This window comes from Pseudochaenichthys georgianus, chromosome 17 (assembly GCF_902827115.2).
Source record: "Pseudochaenichthys georgianus chromosome 17, fPseGeo1.2, whole genome shotgun sequence".
Lineage (NCBI taxonomy): Eukaryota > Metazoa > Chordata > Actinopteri > Perciformes > Channichthyidae > Pseudochaenichthys > Pseudochaenichthys georgianus.
Genome location: NC_047519.1, coordinates 17238585 through 17252896, shown reverse-complemented (window position 1 = coordinate 17252896; position 14312 = coordinate 17238585). Strand labels below are relative to the sequence as shown.

General features: G+C 38.1%; 1 protein-coding gene across 1 annotated transcript in view; it reads right to left on the bottom strand.

Annotated features, from left to right (window-relative positions):
- Positions 1–14312, bottom strand: part of brinp2 (bone morphogenetic protein/retinoic acid inducible neural-specific 2) — a 229143-nt gene that overhangs the window by 179117 nt on the left and 35714 nt on the right. The window lies entirely within an intron of this gene.

Sequence of the window (14312 nt, the reverse complement as noted above, 5' to 3'; positions counted from 1 at the left end):
AGTCAGGCAACACTAACCAGGCTTCGTGTGATTCTGTTTATTTGTACCTTACTTTGACCATCTGTTCACTGTCATTGATCATTGTGGAGAGGAGGCAGACGTTTTGTTTTGTATTATAGCTGCTATCGGATGGAATCAATACATGGGCTGCACAGGTTGTCATGTCCGACTATCACAAGTAGAATCATAATGAAAAATACGCCGGTAAAATGTGCCTGTAGAAAACGGCTTATGCTACAATAGGATAGCAACAAGTAGTCAAGTTATAGTCAGTTTAGCTTTGGTTGCTATGCTAACATCACCCATTTTATACCAGAGAAACTTTCATAACAGCGTTGTGATGCCAAACAGCGTCAATTAAGACTGACACACATTCACTTAAGGGGAATTGGGGATATGTATCAGCTGCTTGTGTGACAGTCAGACAGTGAATACTTTACAGCGGCCGCTGCTGTGAGTTAACGGGAGAATAAACTCCTGTGGAAGAGCAGCCAGCACTGCAGCAGTCGGTAAATGCAGATGTAACACATTAATAAACAATGAACCACGGCACTCTGGAGAAAAGTATAAGGTTGGAGAAGTCGTTATTTAATTTAATCTGGCTTCGTATGATTAAAAGCAACACGATCATCGATCCGACGCAGTCCCCCATTGTTGTTGTAGTTAGCGCCGTTGGGGAGAAAATCAGCGACGTAAACGGTGACGTCATGACGCAGCACCAGTCGGGCTCTGAGCAGTGTGAACAGAGCGGGAGCTGAACCGAAGAACCGGTTCTGAACCGGAAAAGCTCTAGCACGGAGCTCGAACGGGAAAAGCCTTGGTGTGAAAGGGGTTGGATGACATTACAACAACGTCTCTTAGAATCTTAACTAAACAAAAAATATTACGTTTGCCTGTTGAGACTCCACCCAAAGAACGTGTTTAGTAATATTCCTGCAAATGGGTTTCATATAAATGTAAAGTTTACAGCTGTGAGTCAGAAATGATCCCATAACACAGTCAAAACCAGGAGGGTTGGTGTAATTGGTTCCACGGAGTTGTGGCATTAATACCTATCGGTGCAGCAGCTATAGGATTTGTGTCTAGCTGACGTCTTCGACGTCTCTTCTGAACTTGTGGAAGAAGCTCATTTGAATACTTAAATCACACCTGAGCTGTTAAATACCACATGTAATTTGATCCGTTGACTAACTCTACATAAGAAGAAAAATCTATTTTTTAAAGATTATGGTTAAAAGGTTTGTTTACATGAATAGTGTGAATGTACCTGACATTTATGTGTTCAGAATATTACGCGTATGGCATTTAAATTCATAATCTGATTTGAGCTGGCAGTTCTTTTATAATCACTTCTCAGTAGAAGCATTTATATGTATTACCCTGGCTTACTACTGTAGATGTAGATGACACACAAACGATAATTTGTAATGTCATTCTTAGCTCAGGTACATCAACTTTATGTCAAGGGAACTTGCAGCAACGTTCTACGGCAAAATAACTTTGTTTGCTGCACCATAGTGAAAAAGCCATACCTCTGATATCATGACAGGTATTTCCTGTTTAAAGAATTGTTTGTTTCCCCCAAACAATCTATTGAAAGCCACCCTCTGAATTTTGCTATGGGTCCAATTTCCAAACAATGTCATTTTAAAAGTTGCCCGTCTCTATGAGGCTTAGAAAAGCTGGATAACACAGAGGTGGTGATGTAGAGGGATCCTATAGAGAGAGACCTGTGCATATGCAGTGTCAATGGATTTTTCTTTCACCTCTTAAAATATTCATCCTCTCTTTCCTACATTAAAGAATACAACTTAAATGTTCTCACTGGCCCCATGAAAAGCACAAAGGTAAAACAATGTTTTATCGTCTGGCCCCTACACAGAGGAGATTACTGTATTTAATGATAAATGACCACTGAATAATATGTCACTTAAATCATGCTTCATAGTAGCAAATTGTGTTCACTTTTAATGTTGTAAACATACAAACGCTTTAACTGCTCTACTGCTTGAATTCACTGTGTCTCACCAAAATGCATTATGTGTGTGGTTGAGTTACAAAATGCTCAATAGATTTTCATCCTTTTTTGCAATAAGGTGAATTTCTGGACATTTTAAATCCCACACTGTTTTCATCCATGTTGTCTTCCTACATTAGCAGTTGCCTTGGTTGCTGACATTATAGCCATCTCCAGTTGCAAGAAAAAGTATGTGAACCCTTTGGAATTACCTGGATTTCTGCATAAATTGGTCATAAAATGTGTTCTGATCTTCATCTAAGTCACAACAATAGACAAACACAGTCTGCTTAAACTAATACCACACAAATAATTATATGTTTTCATGTTTTTATTGAACACACCATGTAAACATTCACAGTGCAGGGTGGAACCCTAGGCTAAAGACTTCTTCAAGAGCTAATTGGAGTCAGGAGTCAGCCAACCTGGATATCTTTTATTATATGTACAGCACTTTGGCTCGACCAAAAATCGTTTATAAAACTTGATTTGATTTAATTTGATATCAATACTGAACCATTGCGATAGGTGCTAGCAAGTTGTGTGCTTATCTGTCTTTTGAAAGATCCCATGAAAGACCAATGGTTATTCACCAGATCCTTAAATGGTTACATATCCTGACTGGGAAAAAACTGTTGTCCACATGCAATGTGTAGGCCTGAGCTCTAAGTTGTAATGTGGAAACAACATGTATGCTACAAGATGTTCTGTTTCACAACAAAAGCAGAACATAATTTGTGTGTCACCCTGTGATTCTGATCCGTTCCACAGTATAATGGTTTCTTTCTTTGCCCGTGCTACAAACTTCCATCAATTTTTATAAAAATGGTGCCAGTAGTTTTTCCATTACCCTGCTGACAGACCAGAAACATAACCTCCCCATAGCTAATCACCACATGCAAGGGAATAGTATATCCAAAATAAACTGAAAATAATCCAATACAAAGTTTTGTACATTTTGTCAAAGGAACAGACAAGTCGACAAAAATATTTTCTCTTGGCAATTGATGAAAAGCCCTACAATTCGTTAGTAATCAGCCAGTCCCCTTTTCATTTTCAGTCTTGAATTCAAAATGTATTTGCATTTGCTTTGTGTTTCTTTGTGAGGTTACAAAAGACATGATTTATTAGCCTAACATGCACCCTGGCTTCTTCAGGACTCGGCACAGCTTCCTCAACGCACCTCCTTTATCTTTCCGTGCTTAAAGCCTTGAAACGGCAATCAGAGATACACAGACGACAGTGGTAAAAGCAAAGGCGCAAAGCATTGTAAAATAATTTATATTTCATCTCTTATTCATTAACCTACTCAACCTCAGACATAGAACGTCATCGGCCGGTTTACACGCTATGGTTCTTTTGTGGTGTATCGTAAGTAAGTGTTCCTCTGTGTGTGTATGGAGGTCCATAAGTGAGAAAAGGGTCAGCTTATGGGCATTATCCTCCCTCGATAAAAATGGAATACATGAACCGATTAAGGCCTCGGAGCTTATCTATTAGCCAGGAACAATCCCAATGACCTTTCTGTCTTTGCTAATTTCACACAATGGCCTGACCTTTAAGCGTGCAGACATGCAGCTTTAAGGATCTTTACCGCAACAATGCTGCTTTATCCTGCCCGCAGACAACACAGAGGGCTGTAATTATCTCCTCTATTATTATGAATCCTCTTCTTCTTCTTCCTATTCACTGCTTGTGAAAAGTTGGTATTCAAATATTCATTTTCTGCTGATTGTGATCGTTGTGAAAAATCATGCCTATTTGTAAACAATCCATATTAAGATCTTTGGTGATGCAAAATTATGGTTTGAATACAATTTCAGTATTAAAGCATTGCATTTTTCATCAGCATCCAAAGATGATGCTCAAAGGCGAAGGGTTGTGGAGAGTTTGGTCTTCAACAATGACATGATGAAATGTGTGTTCTCCGGTGTACAAAATCATGTAAATGCAGTTTTAATGGCTACCTAAGCTAAATGCCTGCACAATGGTAGCTTTATCTTCAAAGTAGGGATACGACAACGGTATCTATCTCATATCTCGGCAAGAATGAAAATAATGTCATTTCCCAATCAAGAAGTTGGTCAAGGTTTACATATGTCCATATGTTGGTTTTTTAAAATACTTTTAAGGAAGTGTTGTACTTTGGTCTAGTTGTTCCCAATCCAAAGATATGGGTAGATACTGCTTCAAAAAGGTACATTTCGAGAGCTTTAGAGACTTTATTAAATGGGAAACACATTTATATTGTATTTTTGAAATACCTTTTAGAAGTTTATAGGTGAAATATCATACATTTCTTTAAGAGATTCACTGCTATTTGTAAGGGATAACAATTGGTTACACCGTTACACAATGCATTGTATTACCTTTGTTTGTTGTGTGTTTTGTGTAAATCCTCTGATATACAGCTAAGATACCTTTTTTTAAATCAACACTTAAAACTCACTTTTTCTTTCTGGCTTTTGTTTAATTATTTATTTATTCATTTATTTATTCATTTAGTTCTTTATTTTAATATTTATAACATAACATAGGATTTCATAAAGTATTTAAAAAAAAGTTTATACATTATTCGAATATAGGAATAGTAGATAGGATTACTTAAAATATAGTACCTTATAATTAATCTTTTTTCCCTTTAGACCCTTGCGGTTTATTCTTAAAAACCCTTACCCTTACCCACCCCCCATTTTCCCTCTGCTGGTCTATGGCCTTGTAGAGGGTAACGGGGTACAGAGACGCTTAGATAAGCGGGGGAGTGCATCTGACGAAGAGATAGGTTGTTGTGCTCCCTCTCTCTGTTTCTTATCCTATATCTAATAGAACTGCTCGGGTCTTGATAGATTGAGTGGGGAAGTTCATGAGATCTTTCTAGAGGGTTATCAAGAATAACTTTTATCGAATTACCTTTTCCCTCTCTGTCTGTGTCTGTGTATTCTCTTGTTCCGATTAACCCAGCCAAATATTTTTTCTTGTTTTGTATCTATATCTACGCCGGGATCCGGAGTCGAGGCTGATCCTCTTGCTGTAGTCCTGTGTCTTGGATCCTCTATCCTAAGTTCTGGATTAAGTCGTGGACTTCGGGTCGTGGCTGAACCTGTCTCTGCGGTCCTGCCTTGGGTCTCGTCATGCTGCTTCCCTGATGGCTTCCACAGGATTGTAGATTCCACAGGATCCTCGTGGATTCATCTTCTTATTACAGACACATGCATTTCCAAACATTCGGTCTATATGCTGTAAAATGTATTATCTTTTCGATTTACACACGGCATCTATTGCACGTCTGTCCGTCCTGGGAGAGGGATCCCTCCTCTGTTGCTCTCCCTGAGGTTTCTCCCATTTTTTCCCCTCAAACTGTGGGTTTTCTCTGGAAGTTTTTCCTTGTACGATGTGAGGGTCTAAGGACAGAGGGTGTCGTTTTTCTCATACTGATATTCTGAACTGTGCTGTTGTATTTTCTGTAAAGTGTCTCTACTGTAGGCTATTTTTATTATATGTACAGCACTTTGGCTCGAATTAAAATCGTTTATAAATGTGCTATATAAATAACATTTGATTTGATTTGACAAAAGTACCAAAGCCACTTTTGTCCTTCTTTGTTTGGTATAAGAAATGGTCCCTTCCTTTAATGTTGTGGCATTAAAGAGAGTTTGTTCAGACTTGTCTTCCCCCTGCATTTGTCTTCTTAACTTATCACGACAATCTGCCCATTTGATTTCCCTCAGCGGCTTCTTTAGAGCAACAGAATAGAGGCTTAAGGATGAGCACAAACTGAGCCCCTTTCCCTCCATGGCTTCATTTAATTGACTAATTTGCTCTTCCCTGCCGATGAGCTCAGTAAGCCAGTTGTCGACTTAAAGAGGCCCCTCACTTGAGATAAATGGAAGAAAAAATAAAACAAACCAAGACTGGAGCCGGGATGTGAGAGGGAAGACACTTTTGAATTCTATTAAGATACAGTTGCCAAAGCCATTTAATCGCGCTTCCATTCTGCTTAATCCTAGCCCTGCAGATGCGAGCCTGTAGGTGAAGCAGGACAGGGAGATGATGAGTCATAGCCAGCCACGAGAGAAAAAGAAAAATGAAAAAAAAGAAACACAAATATCCTCCTGAGGATGAAAAACTATAAATCAGGTGGCAAGAGGATGAGTCCATTTCCACGTAAAACGCTTCTCTCATATTGCAGGATGTCCTGAGAAAGATGTGCGCCACACACCGATTGCATGAGTGGTGTTTTTTTTACGGTGGGCACTAAATTTAGACGCTGAACCCTTCTGTCACTTCTCTCTCTCTCACACACTCTGTCTTTCTCATCTTTTCTGTCTCTTTCTCACAAGATTATTTGTGTTCTCTGCCTTCACTTGTTATCATCGACAACATAAAACGGGTTACATAAATCGCAACAAAGGCTTTTAGGAGAGGCAACTCATCTAGCAATAAATGTGCATGATGGACAAGAGAGAAACAACACCTGTAGACACTTGTGACATGACATGTCACATTTTGATGAAGAGCAAATGTTCCAAACAGCTACAGCAAACCGTCTGTCATGATACCATTGTGCTCCTGTTTTGTGCTACTGTTGTCCATATTGACACATATTGTCCCAGGAACTACTTACTTGATTTTTTTAACAAATGTATCCTTCTGCCTTCACAAGGCGGACTAAACTAAAGGCGTTTATACAGTATTCAAACAGAAACTGTAAGTATGTTCAGACTCTTTTACTGATGCAACTGATGTGTATAGAATAGGTTTTATTCAGATTTATTACGTTTGGACATGCTGAAGTTATTTAAATAAGAGCTTATTTACCTCACTTAAGTCCAAAGGTCAAGCATACTTTTTGTGTAGGTACGTAGGATCAACAACTCTTGATTGTGAAGAAACAATAACCTAGCACATTGTGGTTCACTTTTACGCATTTCATTAATGTTGTTTTGGTCCTCAGGTCCAAAGGACGGCTAAAATCCATACACAAACCACACCATATATTTAAAATAAAGCCACTCCAGCAGCAAAATGTGGATATCTCAAGGTCAGGATGATAAATAGAGCCCAGAGGCTGAAAATAATAATTATTTCCATTATCCATTAATCATTTGGTTTTATAGATGTCTGAATAATAGTGTTACAGGCCAGAAATGCATACTTAAAAAGCATTTGGCAACTGCTCCATATAAATAGGCTAAACACTGTCCTTTCATTCTGTAACGTGATAATTCCTGACATGGGACTACAGTAAACAGGCTCCCTGAGCGTTTGCTACAAGGACTCAAAGTGATTGCTGTAACTATGGCTCAGTTGTCCTCAGCCAGTCTCCTGTTAAATACAGTGAAGCAGAAAGAGCAGCGTGGGCGTGTCACTGTCACTGTCAATAAGCTCTTGGTATTAATAACCAGCAATACGCCTTATAAATAAATTAGCATGGGGGTGAGTAAAACAGTAAGCTAAAGGACAAATCTGCATAAAATACTGTATTGAAGCAGATATTAGCTAGGTTATCTATTTTATACCTGCAATTTCCCCTGCATCATGACATCAATGTAATACATCAGCCCGATTCTGATTAAAACAACGGACATTACATCAAGAAAATACACTAATTGCTCATTTTAACTGACTCTTTAGGTAACATATTAGCTCACATAGATAATCAATACCCATTAAGAGTACAATTTAACACATATATATATATTTACGGCTAAAATGTGTTGCAAAATGCACATATTCACGATTTCCTTGAACAATGAATCAAATGAATATTATAGTAATGCACCAACACTGATCTGTACCCGAAGGCCCTCTGCATTTTAAAGTAGCATTAATAGTACATGAGGAGTAACATGTACTATACAGTACTATGTTCAAATAAAGTTGTATTCACTTTGAGGCAGATACTGGGACATTTTCCTCAGGGTTCTTATTAAAAAAAAACTTAAACAAATGTGTGACACTTACATGGAAAATAGGCTGCTCTGATTTAACAATTGGGGGCATTTATGTAAGAATGTTATAAATTCGTAATTCCTTTATAAAGAAAACATGGCAAGCCAGAGAGAATAAAAGAGAAAAATAAATTCCATCAACATGTTGTCCCACATTTTGTTTTTGGTTGTACTTTTTTTATTTAACTGTGGTGTTGTCCAAATTAGCAGTGGATACTAATGCCCAAGATCATATGACAGTTGACACAGTCTTTAACAAGTTTTAAAAGCTTTTGTTACAAAGCTATTTCCAGTATTAAAGTCATGGTCTTATATTAAACGTTGACTATTGTGCAAATTGTGCAATGTCCCCTTTGGACATACTCATATGGAATCAATATAAGAAAAAGTGAAACAAGAATGTTTTCTTTGGTCAAAATGTGTCAATAAATTCAACATTTGATAGCTTCTAACATTTGAGATTTAGTATTTTATAAACCTCAACAAGATTAAAAAAAGAAACAGCGAAACAATTAGTATTGTCTATGTACTGTAGTTGCCGTTGTATCTGTCACATTGTCATCATAACATTCAGAAAAGGGACAGTTGTGGCTTGATATTTTGTTGGAATAAATATAATAGAAATCCCTTTCAAACCATATAGTCGACATACTACTTTTGACATACCTGCCGGACAGAATAATCAAAAAGGCAGAAGGAGACATCTCCCCTCCCCTTCTTGGACCTGGGATTTAAAGTGTATCAGTGCATCTCTAAGGTGCTCTCCAACAGTCTGCACATCTCTCTCAGACTGAGGAAGGGCATCTAGCCTAATCTGTGGAGGATTTCCATACCCTCCTGCTGCCTCTGGTAATCTGAAGTACATCACACGTCTGGCGGAGCTTTATTTCAAGAGTCTAGAAAACTGATAAGCAAGTGACAGAGATGGAGATAACGCTAATCCAGAGTGGCACCAGGTTGAAATGAGTGGCCACAGCACAACGGCAAAGTAATGAAGGGCCCGGGGGCCCGGGGGCCACGGCAAAGCGAGAGATAAAGGGAGGAGGTTTGGAGAAAAGAGGATAGGGAGGGAGATACAAGAAGAAGAAGGGAAAATCGGTAGCGACCGGGACTGCAGTCTAAGCGTTCTCTTATTGTCTTCATGACACTTGTGTAATTGTCATACAAAGTAAACATCAACATTTTTCTAAATTCTAGGCCCCCATTGTCAGGGAAACTGTCTGTTTGCATATGACTTTAACTATGGTTGGACGGCGTGAGCCAAAACTAGTTGACTTTAAGTACATTAGGGAAGGATTGGCAAGGACGTTAGGGCTTTTGTCCATTTTCAAGGTGAGAGCACAACATCATATACAGCTATTAATAGGAAATTAGTCGCCCATTTAAAGATTCAGTAGACAGGGAGCAACATTAGCATTAATTACTACATTGCACTAATAATGCAATATTGCACGATATGGCCATTGTGTCGCCTTAAAAGCTTGTTTTCCTTAAGCCTGTTTTTCAGGTCGCAGGCTCGAAAATAACATTCCCAGAACAAATGACCATGTCTTCCCTTCTAAAAGGGTTAAATTAATAATCTTTTTTGTCAAAGTAATGATGAACCTGTGAGTTGGATGTAGAAAAGTCAGAATCAATATAGATGTTTTTTATTTTAAAGAAAATTCTGATTGAACATGGTAAAAAACAGTAAATTATAGTGTCCGTCCAAAAAATATTTTGTACTTACAGTATAGTGAAAACCAGTGGTGTAGTGGGCGTTGGACGCGGGGGTACGCCGGCCGTACCCCCACTTATTTGGAGCATGATCTTTTTTTCAATAGTCTAATAAATATAAAATAATTGCCAGTGTTATTGCAAGTGTGTATTTGTTGTAATAATGACAACAACATAATACATTTCACAGTAATTATAATAAAAAATAAAAATGATTTCCTTAAAAAAGTGTGATTCGTCATAACACATTAATAGGTTCTTAAATATTAAGATCCCCTGAGACACAGTGTCGTGAACAAAAAAAAATGAAGGACCCGTCGAGGGGGTCCTTGGGGCTTAACAGGTTGTTTTTTGCCTTTTGCCTATGACACAACGCAAAAAATAATGTTTTCCTAAAATGTGCTATTTACATATCCAATACAGAAGGAGCACCTTTATCCTTTGGATTTGTGTTTTTTCCCTTTTTATTTAGTTTGTGGTTTCCACCAACTGCTTAGGAAAACATCTGGTTCATTTAATGTTTGATGATGTGTAAACCAGCCAGTTGCTAACTTTGATCCATTGTGTATAAAAAAATAAATATGTTTTAGTGCAGTTTAAAAACCATACAAAGATAGCAATTGTTAAAAGTGCTGACGAACTCTTGAAACCTCTGTTGACATACAATTGTATACTAACAAAGTTGGACATTTTGCTGACCTCCCAAATATGAGGACAAGCAGCACTATAACAATGTCATGCTATTTATATATCTGTTTTTATTTAATTGCATGTTCTTGTTGTTTTTCGTAATCCAAATCAACCAATTATTGTTCAGCTTCCATACCTAATTCAATGAAGATGACAAACCATCGCTGTGGGATTAACACTATGCACAACTTCTATGAGAATGGGGAGTAATGACAAAGAAAACAATGCCCACATTAATTGCTTCAAGAACAGCCATAGCAGTAAGCTGATTTTTCTATTACATTTTAATATCCCTGCCAAGCATGTCATCATAATAAAATCCACTTATGTCCTAATACAATTTCATACTAGGTGAGACCATTTTACTTTCCAATTACAAGAGCATCGTAGATAAGCAGGATTTATAATAAGATTGTTTTCCAAGGGGGACCGTAAAATGATGTAGAAAACACAATTCAGTGGTTGCCTATATTGTTGCGACAGTGCTTGAATCTCCCCCACCTTGTGAGTGGAGCCCTGGCACAGCAGTCTGCCAGTGATGACAAGGACGAGGAATGACAAATCTCTCCAGAGCGACATCTCTGACAGACCTGAATAAAATGTTTGACTAAAGTGTCAAATATTTGAACTGTCTGACGTGCTCTTGATCTTTCTGAGCAGGCTGTCTCAAAAGTGAACACGACGCCCCTTGTAGAGAGATAATAGAAATCAAGCTCTGAAGTTTTTTTTCTTTTACTATCCTGCTGTGATCTGGATCAGCTATGAATTTGGTAAATTATACAGAATTAATGTTTTATATTGTAAAAATCAAGCCTCTTATAAGAAACCTCTTATAGTGAGCAATTGATAGATGTATGCGGTTGATTATGTTAAGTAAATAGTTTTTAGTTTGTATGTATAGAGTTATTTTATGGAGTGCTTTGATATACTGAATTTGATTTAGTGTTTGGAAATCTTATCAGATGATTTTACAAATGAAATTGCTTTACTGTCTATAATTCAAATACACTACAATACACTACATACTGTAACTAACATATAGTTAATTGTAGGCCAAATTAACCCTAACCCTAACCCTTGGCAATAACTGTAACATGAGTGGTGCAAATAGACTAATAACCCATTTATTTGATTTTGGTGTATTTTTAAATTATGAATAGGCCTATTCCAATCCCTTACCCAGAGAATCCGTTTACGGCTCCCGGATGGAGTACAAAACGATAAAAAGCTTTTGTACCTGCAGCTATTTCACTGCTACGACATGATGCACTTCACCAATGTATGGCACTTTAAACCCCTCCAGTGAGTGTGTGTGTGTAAGTACCACTTTGCAAGTATTTTTGCTAGGTTTTCTCCATGATGATACTTGTATAAATGTATTTGTGTTGATGTTCTGTGAATTCTTATCAGTGTGAAGTCTTATATTAACTGTAGAGTGCCAAATCTCTCGCCTGCACTACAATTTTACCCTATGGTACTATTGTAATGGTACTATCAACGACACCTTAACCCTTACCTCCTGTATTATCCCTTCAGAAAAGCTAGATCTTATGTGTGTCTTTGTTCCCCTTTATATACTTCAAAGATATGAGTATTTGCTGGTTCTTAATCGTATATGATAGTAAACTAAACATGTTTGGGCTCGGGATGTAGATCAGACAAGTAAATATATTAAGATGTTTTTTGCATTCATTACACTGATGAACAAATGACTGAAGACAGCATATGGCAGACTAAGCACATTTTGGTCAGCATTAAAGCTCATCTCTCACTGAGAAACTATATCCAGCCCTCTGCCCTTGTACTTTCTGCAACATAACTAATATGATGCATCCATCAACTTTCATAAGTTATTTATGATGCCTTAACAATATCACGTAACCACATACATCACAACTCATTTTGTAATTAGGACTGAATGGGTTATGTCACAATGATAAAGAAGGGGGTTGGGATGGGAATATTAATGTGTGGTGGTAAGCGTCGAGCTGCATCAATTCAGCATGAATCTTTCATTTGTGCTGCAGCAGCTCTATCCTTCCTCGATCTCGACAAGGTAAGAAGTAAAGCCCTCCAGTACACTTTTAAATCTCTATTAACTCTCAGGCAAGTCATGATTGTCAAAAGTGATGACAAAGTAATTGTGTAAAACCGTAACAGCAGTAACACTATTCAAATAAAGTGATAAAACACGGGCTAATGCACTTGCTACATCTGTTAGAGAACATATGTTGATATAATGAGAACACAGCTGCCACGACACCGCTCATGCCTTTTAAAATCCTTAATTGTGCCAATTATATTATTTCATGACTAAGAGAAAGTTGATTCACTGTCACCGAATGTCACTGAGTCCTTATGTAAATGGCTCAAAAGTTTTATTTTTCGTAGCTTCCAGAAATCAGCTGGGTACTTGAAATATGTATTGGTGATTCTGTAGAGGGAAAGGCTTTACAGAGTTGTCAACAGTGAAGCTGCCTGCATAAGCCTGTATGTACACACATCGAATCACAGCTTGATGGCTCAATTATCAAGTCGTGCTCACTTCCAGCTGCCACTCTGTTAAGCCCCTGTCACACTGCCCGAAATTGACACCCGATGGACACACGAATATGGAATTGTGAATTTCGCACGAAGATGGCCCCGAACCACACACAAAGGCAACATTTACATTACATGTTAGACATACAACTGCAATGAAATTACCAAAAACAATTATGTTACAGTACTATGATACTGTACTGATATCTTCAGACTTTGTTCTTTACTTTATCCGTCTTTATATGTAGAAAATATTATGTTTTCTCCGTAATGTTGTTTCCATAACAACAACAACTGTCCTTCAAAATAATATATTATATCCTTTTCAGTTTCACAGAACACAAATTGGGTTATTTACATAATATGTTTACATGATTTTGTTGTGCAATAAAACAACCCGATGGACACACGATAAAGGAAATGTTCAAATTCGGCTATGATCGTAGCAACATCGGGCCGTTCGTGAGGGCATCTTAAGCCATCGTATGATCGCTGGTGGAGTTTCTCAGGCTCCGGCAGCAACTTCGTGAGCGGTGGAAAAATCTGCCGAAGGACCTTGCGAAGGTTCATTTTCGTGTTGAATTTGTGTGTCAATTTTGCCCTTCGTAAGGCCATCGTGAGGGCATCTTGTTATCATCGGTGCCATCAGGCACTCGCCCCAATCAGAGTGAGGGTGAATGCACCGATGATAACACGAAGATGACACGATTTGACAAGATGCCCTCACGAGTGCCTTACGAAGTTGCCGCTCACGAAGTCACTGCCGGAGCCTGAGAAACTATAGGTTACTTACGTAACCCCAGTACTAAGAGTAACATGAAGTGAGATGTCTCACTATGGGATGCGCCTCATCGCGAAGCAAACAGAAGCATCAATCTCATTACGCCAATCCTGATTGGCTGGTGATCTTGACGTCAACGTCAGGGGAAATCACCCCCTATAAGTAGCCTGCGCCACGACGCATGCGTCATTCAAAATAAGCACCTCTTCTCGCTTCACCATAGCAAGGAGGGCCGTCTGGTGAGACATCTCACTTCATGTTACTCTGAGTGCTGGTGTTACGTAAGTAACCTATAGTTCTCATTCATAACCAGTGTTGTGCTAGTTACTGAAAACCAGTAACTAGTTACCATTACTAGTTACTTCATTTCAAAAGTAACTCAGTTACTTTACTGATTACTTACACCAAAAAGTAATGCGTTACTGTGAAAAGTAACGTTTTAGTTACTTTAAAAAAAGGGCTCCCATTATATTAATGCCCTTATAGCCTTCATTTCAGTACTGTTATTGCATTGGAGAATAATACAATCTGTTGATCAACTTGACATGCATTATATGCAATCTGGATAGCATCGATATTAGCTGGCTTTACATTGTTGTATATTCTTTCTCCAAGT